We start from the raw sequence: 12,051 nt of genomic DNA, 5'->3' as shown, positions 1-12,051 counted from the left end.
AACTCTACTATATATCCCATCCCCTGTGCTTTTAAATTAAATGTTCAAGTACCCCATCGTGGCTGCTTTCAGAATCTAGCCTGGGGTTCATAAATTATTGTAGATCACATACTGTAAAATTCAAGGATGATCAAACCTCTGATATTGAATCTATTTTCATCCTGTCCTTTGCTTTCCCGCAATGTTAAGCAAATTTGTAATAATTAAAAACACTTGGTAATTATTCAGATCCAGTGGGAAAATGTACTGCTCATCTATTGAGAAAATGTTTTCTTCTCATTTAAATGTAATATATGTCACAAACATTTCTTTTTGATTGGACAAAGAGTGAAATACTCCACAATTTACCAAATGTTAATATTCCACAATGTACCAAAGATCTGCACATAAATATTTAACTGTTCATATCCACATAATGAACTGTATATTTCCCTGCCTTCTGAAATATGTCTCATTTGAAATGTTACATTTGTTTCTCCAATAACAGTTTTTTCATAAACATTTGAGACATGCATCTGATTTAATGAGAAGATTGCATTATCAAGCATTTCTCCAAGAAGTGAGAGACACATGTGAGAAGCACATACTTCTCTAAATATTCTTGTCATATCCTGCTATGTGAGAAGCACATACTCCTCTAAACATCCTTGTCATGTCCTGCCATGTGAAAATTGTTCTCACAAATGTAGAATCTCAAAGCATCAATCCCCACAATATCACTGAACTAGTTTTCAGTGGATGACCTTAGACTAGATTATCCCCTGAAGACTAGTTTTGCGATATTGTGAGGATTGTCATTGAGCTACTAGCCCATGTAGAACAAGGTCAGCCCTGCAGGTATGCCCTTTGAGCACAGTGGGCTTCTGACTAGTAGGGTCTTTTGTAGCATGATAAGGAGAAACTGTCAATTATGCCTCACTTTCCCACAGGAGTGCCAATGTAAAGCTTCCTGTGGAATTCCTAGCGAAGTTCAGCAACTTCTTACAGCCAAGATGCAAACCTGCACTCCCCTGAGGAGTATCACTCACCCTGCACAACAAGAGGTTATACCCTTGCAAGATGAGAATATCTGGGATCCATATAATTCTACTTTTTCTATGTTCAGGAGTAGGGGAGGATAAAAGGCCAAAGGCTATCACATTTCACTCTCCTAGGCTGCCACCAAAACCCATTCATTCATGTCTGTAATTATATTCCATATTTAATAAGTTAAGCTTTTAACCACTTGCGCAGCACAATAAATCTTGCTGCCGACTCATAATGGATTGCCTTCTCACTGTTGCAGTTAAATGGGAACTCACATCCATTGAATACTAAACAACTACGGTGCTTGTTTAAATTCCAGCAATCACAGTGAAAAATCCATTCAACTGTTCATATTCTGCATAGAATTGCAGAGTATGTATTGAGGAATCATAATGGTGTTGGGCAGATATTTTTTCACAAGCCAAATGTATGTTATGGTGTTGGATTAAATGGTATTTTTTCTCAATGAGAGACTGTAGACAATTATGATTTATACAGTAGTAAACAGCCAAGGACAGCTAATACAAAATGCAAAACCAAGTCAAAAGGCACTGCAACATATATTACTCACAATTTGAAGATTCTTTTTTTTCATCCCTGGGCATTCATCTCGTGGTATTGGAATGCTACAAGCTGGTGCATCCCAATGGCAAGTGGCAGCTCAGTTAAGAACATTTTGAGTCATCATAGAAAACATAAAGTATGTGACCTTTAATCTGTTTGGATGAAAAATGTCAATGCGTGTACACTTCCTTGCTATTGGTATTATGTGTTTCTCCAAATAGTTTTAACCATACCGTATCCGCTACCATGTCACTGTAGACAAAACTTTCAACTAGTGCTTTCTTCAATATACACAGTAACACATGACGTCCAGGACACATAAAACCCCCCCCCCCCCAGACCCCATCCCGTGTCTGCCTGGGGGATCCAGAGGGGCATCGTCCCGTTGACTTGACACAGTCAGGTGCACTAGTGAGGTCACAGTATTCAATCACTGGACCGGGGTGGTAAGATAAACAGACCTGCAAGTTAGATGCCAGTCAGATAGCTTGAGCAACATAGAAGATATGAACATTATTAATAATGGCCACAAAATGACAGGTTACTTGTAAGGAAAACCTATCTATCAACCCAAGAGTCTGCCATCCCACAGTTCTAACACAGGGTCATCTGTTTTCTTTCAGTTGGCTTTTTAGACGGTCCTTCTGCTTCTGGACTTAAGAAGGGCTAAAACGTGCATGTCGCTGGAGTGGAATCTATGCAAATATTTGTTACAGGAATCGCAGTGTGAAACAACAACTGTACCATTTATATTTTTACAGACGGCAAACGCCACCCAGGGCAGCCACTCTCTAATGAGATGAACAGTTACTGTCACTCCTATTTAATTGCCTTTACTGAAGAAATTGAATACAGGAGAGCTCTGATCTGTGTAACATCAAATGGAAAACAGGTGTTTGCTAATTAAAGCTCTGGATCTAATAAATGACCTGTACCATTCCCATGAATAACTACAGCTCCAGCATCTGTTGCATGACAGGGTTCCAAGTGCTTTATCCCCCCACCCCCAAGTTTCTATAAATGATCAGCCTGTGGTGCCACTATTTTGAAACACACAGTATACCAGTACAGAATTCAGTAAAACCCAGCAGGTTTAATCGCTGCATCTCATTTGATCTTTTTCTTGCACTAATATTAAATTGCCTTTAGTAAAGGAATGCTATCAGTACTATGTAGTACAAATAATACTTTTTAAATGATAAGCTTTTCTTAGAGTCACTCACATTATAATTCATATTATGTTGTGGCACATCCGATAAAGGCGCTCCGCATGGAGTGCAGGATGCACCCTATAGTCTGGAGGTCACTGGTTCGAGTCCAGGCTATTCCACTGCAGACCGTAGACTGGAGCGCCCAGGGGGCGGCACACAATTGGCTGAGCGCTGCCTGGGGGGAGGGCTTAGGTTGGCCAGGGTGTTCTTAGCTCACCATGCACCAGTGACCCCTATAAACTGGCCGGGCGCCTACGAGCTTGCCTGTAAGCTGCCCAGAGCTGTGCTGTCCTCTGACGCTGTAGCTCTGGGTCGGCTGCATGGCGGCCTGCAGAGTGAAAAGAAGCGGTCAGCTGACGGCACATGCTTTGGAGGACAGCATGTGTTCTTCTTCACAGCTCCCGAGTCAGCGCAGGTGAGCTGACCCTACAATTGGACATTTCAAAATTGGAGAAAAACAGGGGTAAAATCAAGTGGCGACTACTAAATTTTATTAAAAAAATAAATTAAAAAACCCTATCAGGTTCAAACAGAATGTATTCATATAAAGACAATATTAACAATCTTAGTTTTAATGTTAACATATCACTACTTTTGTTCACTTTAGTACACTGAGTATCAGATACCAAATACTGAAGAAAATTGACAGGAAATTAACTGTACAATACAGGTCTTAACTGTCAGACCAGAGTAAACAGTAGCTATAATTAATCAGGCTGAGTCTGCAGGTTGCTAATTAAAACCTATAATTTTAATACATTTTCAGTTTCATCTGTGGTTAAATAATTATATTATGTTAATTATAGCATAAGCCCTATAAACCTGATCAAATTCAGCACAGTAAACATTCTTCCTTTAACCCTTCCTTTACTGTGTAGTTTTGATTACCGACACTGGTTTATTATGAATGACTGGGCATTTAACTGTAACTAGATTAACATTTTGTGGATACCCAAGTTTAAGAACATAAGAAAGTTTAAGAACGAAAGGAGACCATCGAGCCCATCTAAGCAAAACATCTAACATAAAGGCAATAATGTATCTACAAATGTGCTATTAAGTTTCCTATAAACAGTATCGGGTACTTATTAATAGTAATAACAGGCTAAAGCAAAATAATGTTACAGAAGCTTAATAATTACTTTATAACATGTGTGACAGGGAGGGATATAACATCAAGTATACACCAGCGACAGGTGTATAAACAGGGGGATCATGGGTGTTAGCTTGGCTAGTATTCGAGTTAATGTTGGAGAGAGGGTATGTGCTTTCATGTTCTGTGCTGTGTGTTCATGAGTTTTGTGTAAACCTTATGTTTTGGTCCTTGTGTCTGCTGTTTTTTTAAATGTGTTTTATTTAAAGTTTCTGTCTGTTATTTTTGTTTATTGAATAATTAAACGTGCACATTAGTAACAGGCTGTAAAGACCAGGAAGGGAGACTCAGACACAGAAGGTAAAAAAGAAAAACACGTGGAGCACAAGGATACAAGATGAGGAAATGCATGTATCAACATCTCTGAATCTCTCACATCCGATACAGGTTTTAACTGGGCAATATTTCTCAATATTTCTTTACGTTACATCCTTATCTGCCTTGCAAACAGTTGCACAAATCGGTTGCATTGGTTTAGCACTTTCAGACTATAGCAACTTAGACCATTGTTGATGTCTTCTACTGGAGGCTGTCTTATATTTCATCTGTCCCGAAATTGACACCTGTGTGGATAGAGTGATCATAAGCAATTTGGTTTGAGAAAGAGACACAGCTTTATTTATGCCCCTCTTCGGGGTACATTAGTATAAGCTTGTTTGTGCATTCTTATGATTGTCTGGTCAATGTTCATCTTCTTCTGTGGGGTCTGACTCATTTTATGCAAATATCTGACTAATCCTCCAGCTGTTAATCCTTCATTGAGGCCACTCAAGGTTAACAGATGTCTGTTTACACAATTGATGAGTTTAGTTTCTACAGCAATGTTTTAAATTCAGCGTCTTCGCTTGCTGTCTTTCACTATTTTGAGTCAGTTTTCTTATGTGAGTCTTTTGATTATTGGATTATTGATTATCTGAACTGTTTAATCTGTGATTTGGGCCATGGTAGCACATTTGCATAACAAAATACTCAATATGTTAGGACCTGCGAGTGACTGCAGTTTCCCATGGTTTTCAGCAAATGTTTCCACTTCAGCGTCAATCCGATCATTATGGTATGAATTAGTGAGTTATAAAGACACCAACTATCATCCCCATTGTGAAGTCACAGATATTATTTAATAATATTATATAATATAATATTATATAAATGATCTAGACAAGATTCAAAACTGGGCAGACACATGGCAAATGACATTTAATAGAGAAAAGTGTAAGGTACTGCACGCAGGAAATAAAAATGTACATTATAAATATCATATGGGAGATACTGAAATTGGAGAAAGAGTGCAAAGAAGAGCGACCAGAATTATTCCGGGCTTAAAAGGCATGTCATATGCAGACAGGCTAAAATAATTTAGCAAAATTTGTTCAGTCTTGAACAAAGAAGACTACGCGGCAACCTAATTCAAGCATTCAAAATTCTAAAAGGTATTGACAATGTCGAACCAAGGGACTTTTTTGACCTGAAAAAAGAAACAAGGACCAGGGGTCACAAATGGAGATTAGACAAAGGGGCATTCAGAACAGAAAATAGGAGGCACTTTTTTACACAGAGAATTGTGAGGGTCTGGAATCAACTCCCCAGTAATGTTGTTGAAGCTAACACCCTGGGATCCTTCAAGAAGCTGCTTGATGAGATTCTGGGATCAATAAGCTACTAACAACCAAACGAGCAAGATGGGCCGAATGACCTCCTCTCATTTGTAAACTTTCTTATGTTCTTATGTTCTTATTTCACATGATTGTTGCTGAATAGTTGAACATAACTGCTACACAGCTTAGGTCTACTGGGTCACATGGCATGGGACTAGGGACTTTTCCTGTTTTACCTACATTATATAATACGTTATCAGTGTAAGAGCAATGGCAGCATGGTAATTTATATTTTGACATATAAATGAAACCACTATATTCTTAACCAGTATATAATGATGTACTTCAGTGGTCAGCAATTAAATTTGACGGCGGGCCAAATGACCAGCGGGCAGTCGCAGAGTTGATCACTTGCAATACCCCCGCCCAAAAAAATATGTTGCAGCCATCCAGACAGTCATACCAGCTTGTCAATAAAAATAATTTAAGAAAAGCTGCTCATCCAGATGAAAACAAGCCATAACAGAAAAAAAGTAACAATTGTGATAATATGTCTTTGTAACCTTCAAATAAATATTAGTGAAATAATATAGCATCTGTGTTGAGCTATTAAGAGACAAATGAGTTTAGCTTATCATTCTCATATGTTGTAAGTGAAATGTAACTCAAAATGACTCCTAACGATGACAGACTTTATTGCACAGTTGAAAGACAATTTCAGTGCTCGCTTTGACAGCTTCAACATTCCCAGGTACGTATCTTTTTTGTCAGTGATCCATTTTCAATCAACCCCAATGGTGATTTCCTGTCCCATGCAAAGCAAGTGCTTCCCGCAGTCGACAAAGCAGCAACTAGAACTAGTAATATATTTGCAGGCTGACACAAAAATCTTTGGAGGACTGTCTGCGTATCGCACTCTATCACACGTCAGTCTATCACACCTAGGGGTCTAAAGCTGATGACAGAAAGAAAGTGCCATTTTTCTCATTAAATTTGTCATAATGCAATGAAGCATTTAAAATAAAATGTATGCTACTTTTGAATTTTTTTTGATGTTTTTCTGTGTTCCTGTCTATGTAGGAAAGGACCATTTCTCATTGAATTTGTCATAACACAATGAAGTATTAAAATATGTATGCTACTTTTGAATTGTGCTTTATGTTATTCTGCATTCCTGTCTATCATATGAGGTTTCCAGTACCATAGCAAGGCATAAATGTATCAACGCAATCAGCAAGTACTGTACTTATTGCAAAACACTGAATTTTCTGCTTACTCACAATATATGAAGGTCATATGGGGACTCCCCCATGACAGCCCCCTTGCGATAATATTAAAATTAAGCTCCGCTTTTGCTCAGCCCCTGATACAGCCCTGCCAGGAGGCATCTGCGGTCCGGCTTTGGCCCACAGGCCGTCATTTGCAGAGTACATCATAGTACTTCTAATGCTATCTCAATGGTACAATATGTTACAAATGTTTCTGTAAGTTTGTGTACCAAGTCTGAGTGTCGGTCACCAGCTGTTTTCTAAGAATGTCCTCTAAAGTACATGTGACAGACTGGCGAGTGGATAGAGGTCTGCAGTTCAAAATCACAAAAATCACAAAATAAAAGGGCACAAGGGCCAAAACAAAGGTACTTATACAGAAAAAAAAAACACAAAGTAAAGGTTTGTAAAGGCAGAGGCGGAGACGACGGCCCAGCTCCCTCTGGTGGCGGAGGCAGGAACGACGGCCCACCACCACCGGCAGTGGCTGCTGTAGAGCATCAACCTTCTCAACTTCTGGCTCCCTGGTCCATGGCTCCTTCCCTCTGGGCTCTGGGAGCGGCAGCTCCTCCCCCTCTGGGCTTTGGGAGCGGCGGCTCCTCTCCTTTGGGCTCTGGGAGCGGCGGCTCCTTCCCTCTGGGCTCTGGGAGTGGTGGCTCCTCCCTCTCTGGCTCTTGGGAGGCAAGTTCCTCCCTCTCCGGCTCTCGGGAAGGCAGCAGCTCCTCCCTCTCCGGCTCTCGGGATGGCAACGGCTCCACCCTCTCCGGCTCTCGGAACGGCAGTGGCTCCACCTTTTCTAGCTCTTGGGAAGGCAGCTCCACCCTCTCTGGCTCTCGAAAGCGGCTCCACTCTCTCTGGCTCTCGAAGGCGGCTCCACCATCTCTGTTTGAATGACTGGGCCTCTCCCATGTCTACCGCCAGGCAATTAAGAACCATGAGGGCAACCTCTGGGAAGGAAGTCAGGTGATGTTGTTCCTCCCACTCTTCCCACCTCCCTCCATCTCGACACCACAGCATGTTGATAACTACGGGGAGGTCATGGAAGAAGTTTGCCTCAGGGTGCATCAGCCAGTCCCATATCTCCTGGGATGGTGGTGAAGGTGGTGGTGCTGGAGGTAGTGGAGTGGCCACTGATGCCCAGGGTGAAAACTGCTCCTCTTCCTGGGCCTGATTGTAGGGGCATCCTGCCTAGTTTTGGCCGTCCTCCTCACAACGGCCACACCAGTCTACTGGTGGCACTCCTGGACAGGACCTCCAGTGGTGGTCCTCCTTCTCGCACCAGGAACACCATGGGAAGAGGCTGGCCGGGACCTCCAGTGGTGGTTGTTGCTGCAGCTTACATTTCTTTGGGTGCTGCATTTCTTCTCTGTCTGCCTTTGCCGTGGCCTGCTTTTGTTTCCCATTTTTTTAATTTATTTATTTAAAAACACCAGCTTGCTCCCTCCTCTCCCTCCTCTCCTTAATGGGAAGCTGAGGCCTCCTTTTATATCAGGTGGCTGGGTACTAATTGATCATTAATTACTCCAATCAGCCCCAGCCACCTGACCACAATAAACCCAGGCAGGTAAGGGAATTTAACCCCATCCCTGCCAATCTATAAAGGGCAGAGCTCTGCTCTGCCACAGTACAGTGCAGCAAATAGCAGGCATTTAATGTGAGATTTGCAATTGATGTATTAGGAGACAAGTCATTAAAAACCAAACTGTGTTTTAGTAGGTAGTCATGGATCCCACAAGGCACTGTTCTCAGACTAGATAGCACAAAATTACATCACTATTCAGCCTAAAGTTCCAACATCTACAAGCAGGGCATAAAGACTTACTGAGAGGGTGATAGATCTTTTTAAACACCAAAGCATTACTGGGCTTTATGAAGCAGTAAGCATCCCCCTGGCCTTGGTGAGAAGTGACAAAGATCATTTATACTGCTCAGGCACTGTGAATTACAGGGGGAGGAACCTCATTCAAATTCTCAATATCCCATCTGCAATGTTGCATTTATTGCAGGAGTATATATAATAATCTAAATTGGTAATAAATGTGTTTATTTATTAAAGGGACACCGATTGAGCTGGATATTATACTTTTCTTTCATTAATCTCTACCCTACAGCAGATACTCCCATCCAGTAGTAATTCCAGGTCATCCCAGAAAATTCCCAACATTAGTTTGTAGAGTCAACCCATTACCATTCATTAGGATCATTAATATGCTCTCAAAATACCACAGCATGTCAGCAGGATCTGTGCCTCCTCGTAGCTTTCTATTGATGTTTACCCATGTATCCTGAAGACAAGGCAACATTTCTCATTCTAGGGCCCATCAATCACTGCTAAAATGTAGCAGCGTGCTGCCTTTTGTGATTATGGACCCTGTAACAGCAGTAAGTAACAGGACATCCTCAAATCCGGAAACTGATGGACACACAAGCAAAGGCACTGTGAGCTGAAGCGCTGGTGAGCATATTTATTATATCCCAAAAATAAACAAAACACTTGTACAAAACAATGCTCACAGAGCCAAATAAAAGTGCATGCAAAATCAAATCAGATCACAAAAATAATCCCTTCACCCAAAACAAGTATCCCTTCACCCAAAACAATTGTTCTTTTTTTAAAAATCTTTCTCCTTCACTCGCTCCCTCTTGTTCCTCCTCTTTAAACACCCACCATGTTCAGCAAACACTGCAGGTTTTTATACATTTAGACATCTCCAGATTAGCAAACACTCAGTCTTAATGACCGCATTCTGCACAAGACTTTTATATCTGCGTGGTCGACAGCCAAACTGTTAATAATTGATTTGCTGCTGACCACGCATTCTCACAAGATGTCTGGCAGAGACGAACTGCTAACATTGCCTCTGCCAGACCACATTTAAACTAGACCCATAACACATTCAATCACCCATGCTACATAAGCCCAAACAATACATTTAAATAATAATACCTTTATCAGCAGGGCTCTTCACAGACCCTATTCACAAAGTTTTAACTTGTTTCATCACATATATCTGAGTAAAATACTGTTTGAAATTCTCAAGACTCTTCTTGGCCGATAATCAACAAGCCATCGGAGGTCTAGAACCGTTTTGTGAATATAAAACTATATTTTATTAATAAAAAATATACTTTGTTAAAGGCTATTCAGTGTTATATATCAACATCTAAATAACCAGTACAGTAAACTCCACTTATAGGAAGACCTCCTAAGAGAACACTTCAGCTTAGGGAACAACCTTGTGGTGAAACAGAATTTTCCCATTAAACACTCTGCTAAAGGAACAGGATTTTTGCTTACAAGAACACCTTTTTGGCACAGTTAGCGATTTTTTGCTAACTGAATGTAAACTGATACAGTACTGTTTTGCAATCTGACATCTCATCATCATCAAACTCAAAATCAAATGGGTAATCCAATCTTTTCAAAATTGACTTATCATTTTGAGAGTAATTGAGCTGCTGCTGCATTTTTTACTTGTATAGGGTGCTGTGTTAATAACCATTATGTGAAAATGAATTCTTGTTATCAAAATTACTGTTTGAGCCACTGCTGCAATTTTGCCATATGTGGGGGTGCTTTGTTAAATTTAGTTTGTCAATTAGTTTATTAACATTAGGTTGTCAGTTAGTTTATTACTATAGTTTACTATAGTTTATCAGTTTGTGAGTAACTGCAGAGACACGTGTGTTTCCAGCGAATTACAGTTGTTAAATAGTTGAAATCATTGATTGCTCAGGTAAATCAGGCTGCAATTAAAAATAGTAATTTAGATTTAATTTGTGTGCTTGACTGTGTTGAATTGGGAGGTTGATTAGAAACGTGGGTTAAGTATACGGCTCCAGGCCGACAGGATAGTATAAATTGGCAATCAGTGTCTTAGAACGCCAGCCGTGCTAAGCGCCAGCCAGTCTAGGGGTCCGAAGTCCAACGGCAGTCTGAGCTGTGGCAGTTGAAGCAAGGACAGGTGTCACAACCAGTGTTGTAATCGGGTCACAAGAATTGGGACTTGAGTCGAGTCACTGGGGGGTAAGACTTGAGTTGAGTTTAGTCTTTGACACGCCAGGATCGAGTAGAGTCCAGTCACAGAGTTTGCGTGAGTTGAGTCGAGCTACCTATGTAGCTCGAGTCAATTCGAGTCACTAGTTCTGACAGTTCGAGACAGATTCATTTTACAGGAGATTAAAAATCTACAAGTAAAAAGAAAAGAACATTTCAATTACAAATACAAAATTGAGATGCACAGTAATGTGCTCATACTTGCCCCAATGATGTTCACCTTTAAAGGTCCACGGTTTCTGCCTTGTGTTTTGACTCCATTTCAGTGAATTCACGATTCATTGGCCTTTTTATAAGCAGGTTTTGTTATTGACCGTACAGAGGCCCTTTCACTTATTCTCAATTGGGTTGGATGTACAGTAATGGATTCCACAAAACAAAATAATGCATTTAACCATTTATTTACAATTTTACTGATGGCAGCCTGAGTATTTTTCATCTTTTATCAACAGTGAAACTCCTTGATAGCTTTTTTCAGATACCTTAACCATATGAAAGGAAATTTTGTGGCATTTCATTTGATATTTGATATAGAGATCTTGCTTCTAAGCTTAAAAGCTACAAAGAAAAACAGTCCATGTAATGCATTGCATACTCATACATATATGCTCCAGTTCAAAATCAATAAACTCAAACTAATTTACAGAAAGAAATGGAACTTGAAAGACTAAGAGTTATAATGCATATAATAATGTGTGTTAGAAAATACCGTAAAGTAATTTTCATTATTTTCAGATAATTTTGGTTGTTCACTGATGCATTTAAAAAAATATTTCACATAGAACACATCACACCATCATTTTTTTAACCACCTATACTTAGTATAATAAAATCCTATTTGTTTGTCAAAACAAAATCACCAATGTTGTTAAAATGTGCAAACATAATAAAAAAGACCAACACAGATTTAAATGATTTTAGACACAGTTTAATTGAGTTTTGCATTCCTCAGTGCCGGTAGGATGCAGGCTGCTTATCTCTCTCACTATCTACTCCACAGTGAACTCGACAAGGGCAGGTACTCTAGATTTACCTTCCATGATGCTGACAGTCTTCTCATTGTCTCTATGTTGTTACATGTTCCTCTCACTCATAAAGAGGCAGAACTTGTATACATCAGAAGAAGGTCTGCGGCTATTGAAAATGAAACTGATGTGTAATTTATTTTATCATAAAG

This window comes from Polyodon spathula, chromosome 31 (assembly GCF_017654505.1).
Source record: "Polyodon spathula isolate WHYD16114869_AA chromosome 31, ASM1765450v1, whole genome shotgun sequence".
Taxonomy (NCBI): Eukaryota; Metazoa; Chordata; class Actinopteri; order Acipenseriformes; family Polyodontidae; genus Polyodon; species Polyodon spathula.
The sequence above is the reverse complement of the archived record's forward strand: the minus strand, read 5'-3'. Positions refer to the sequence as shown.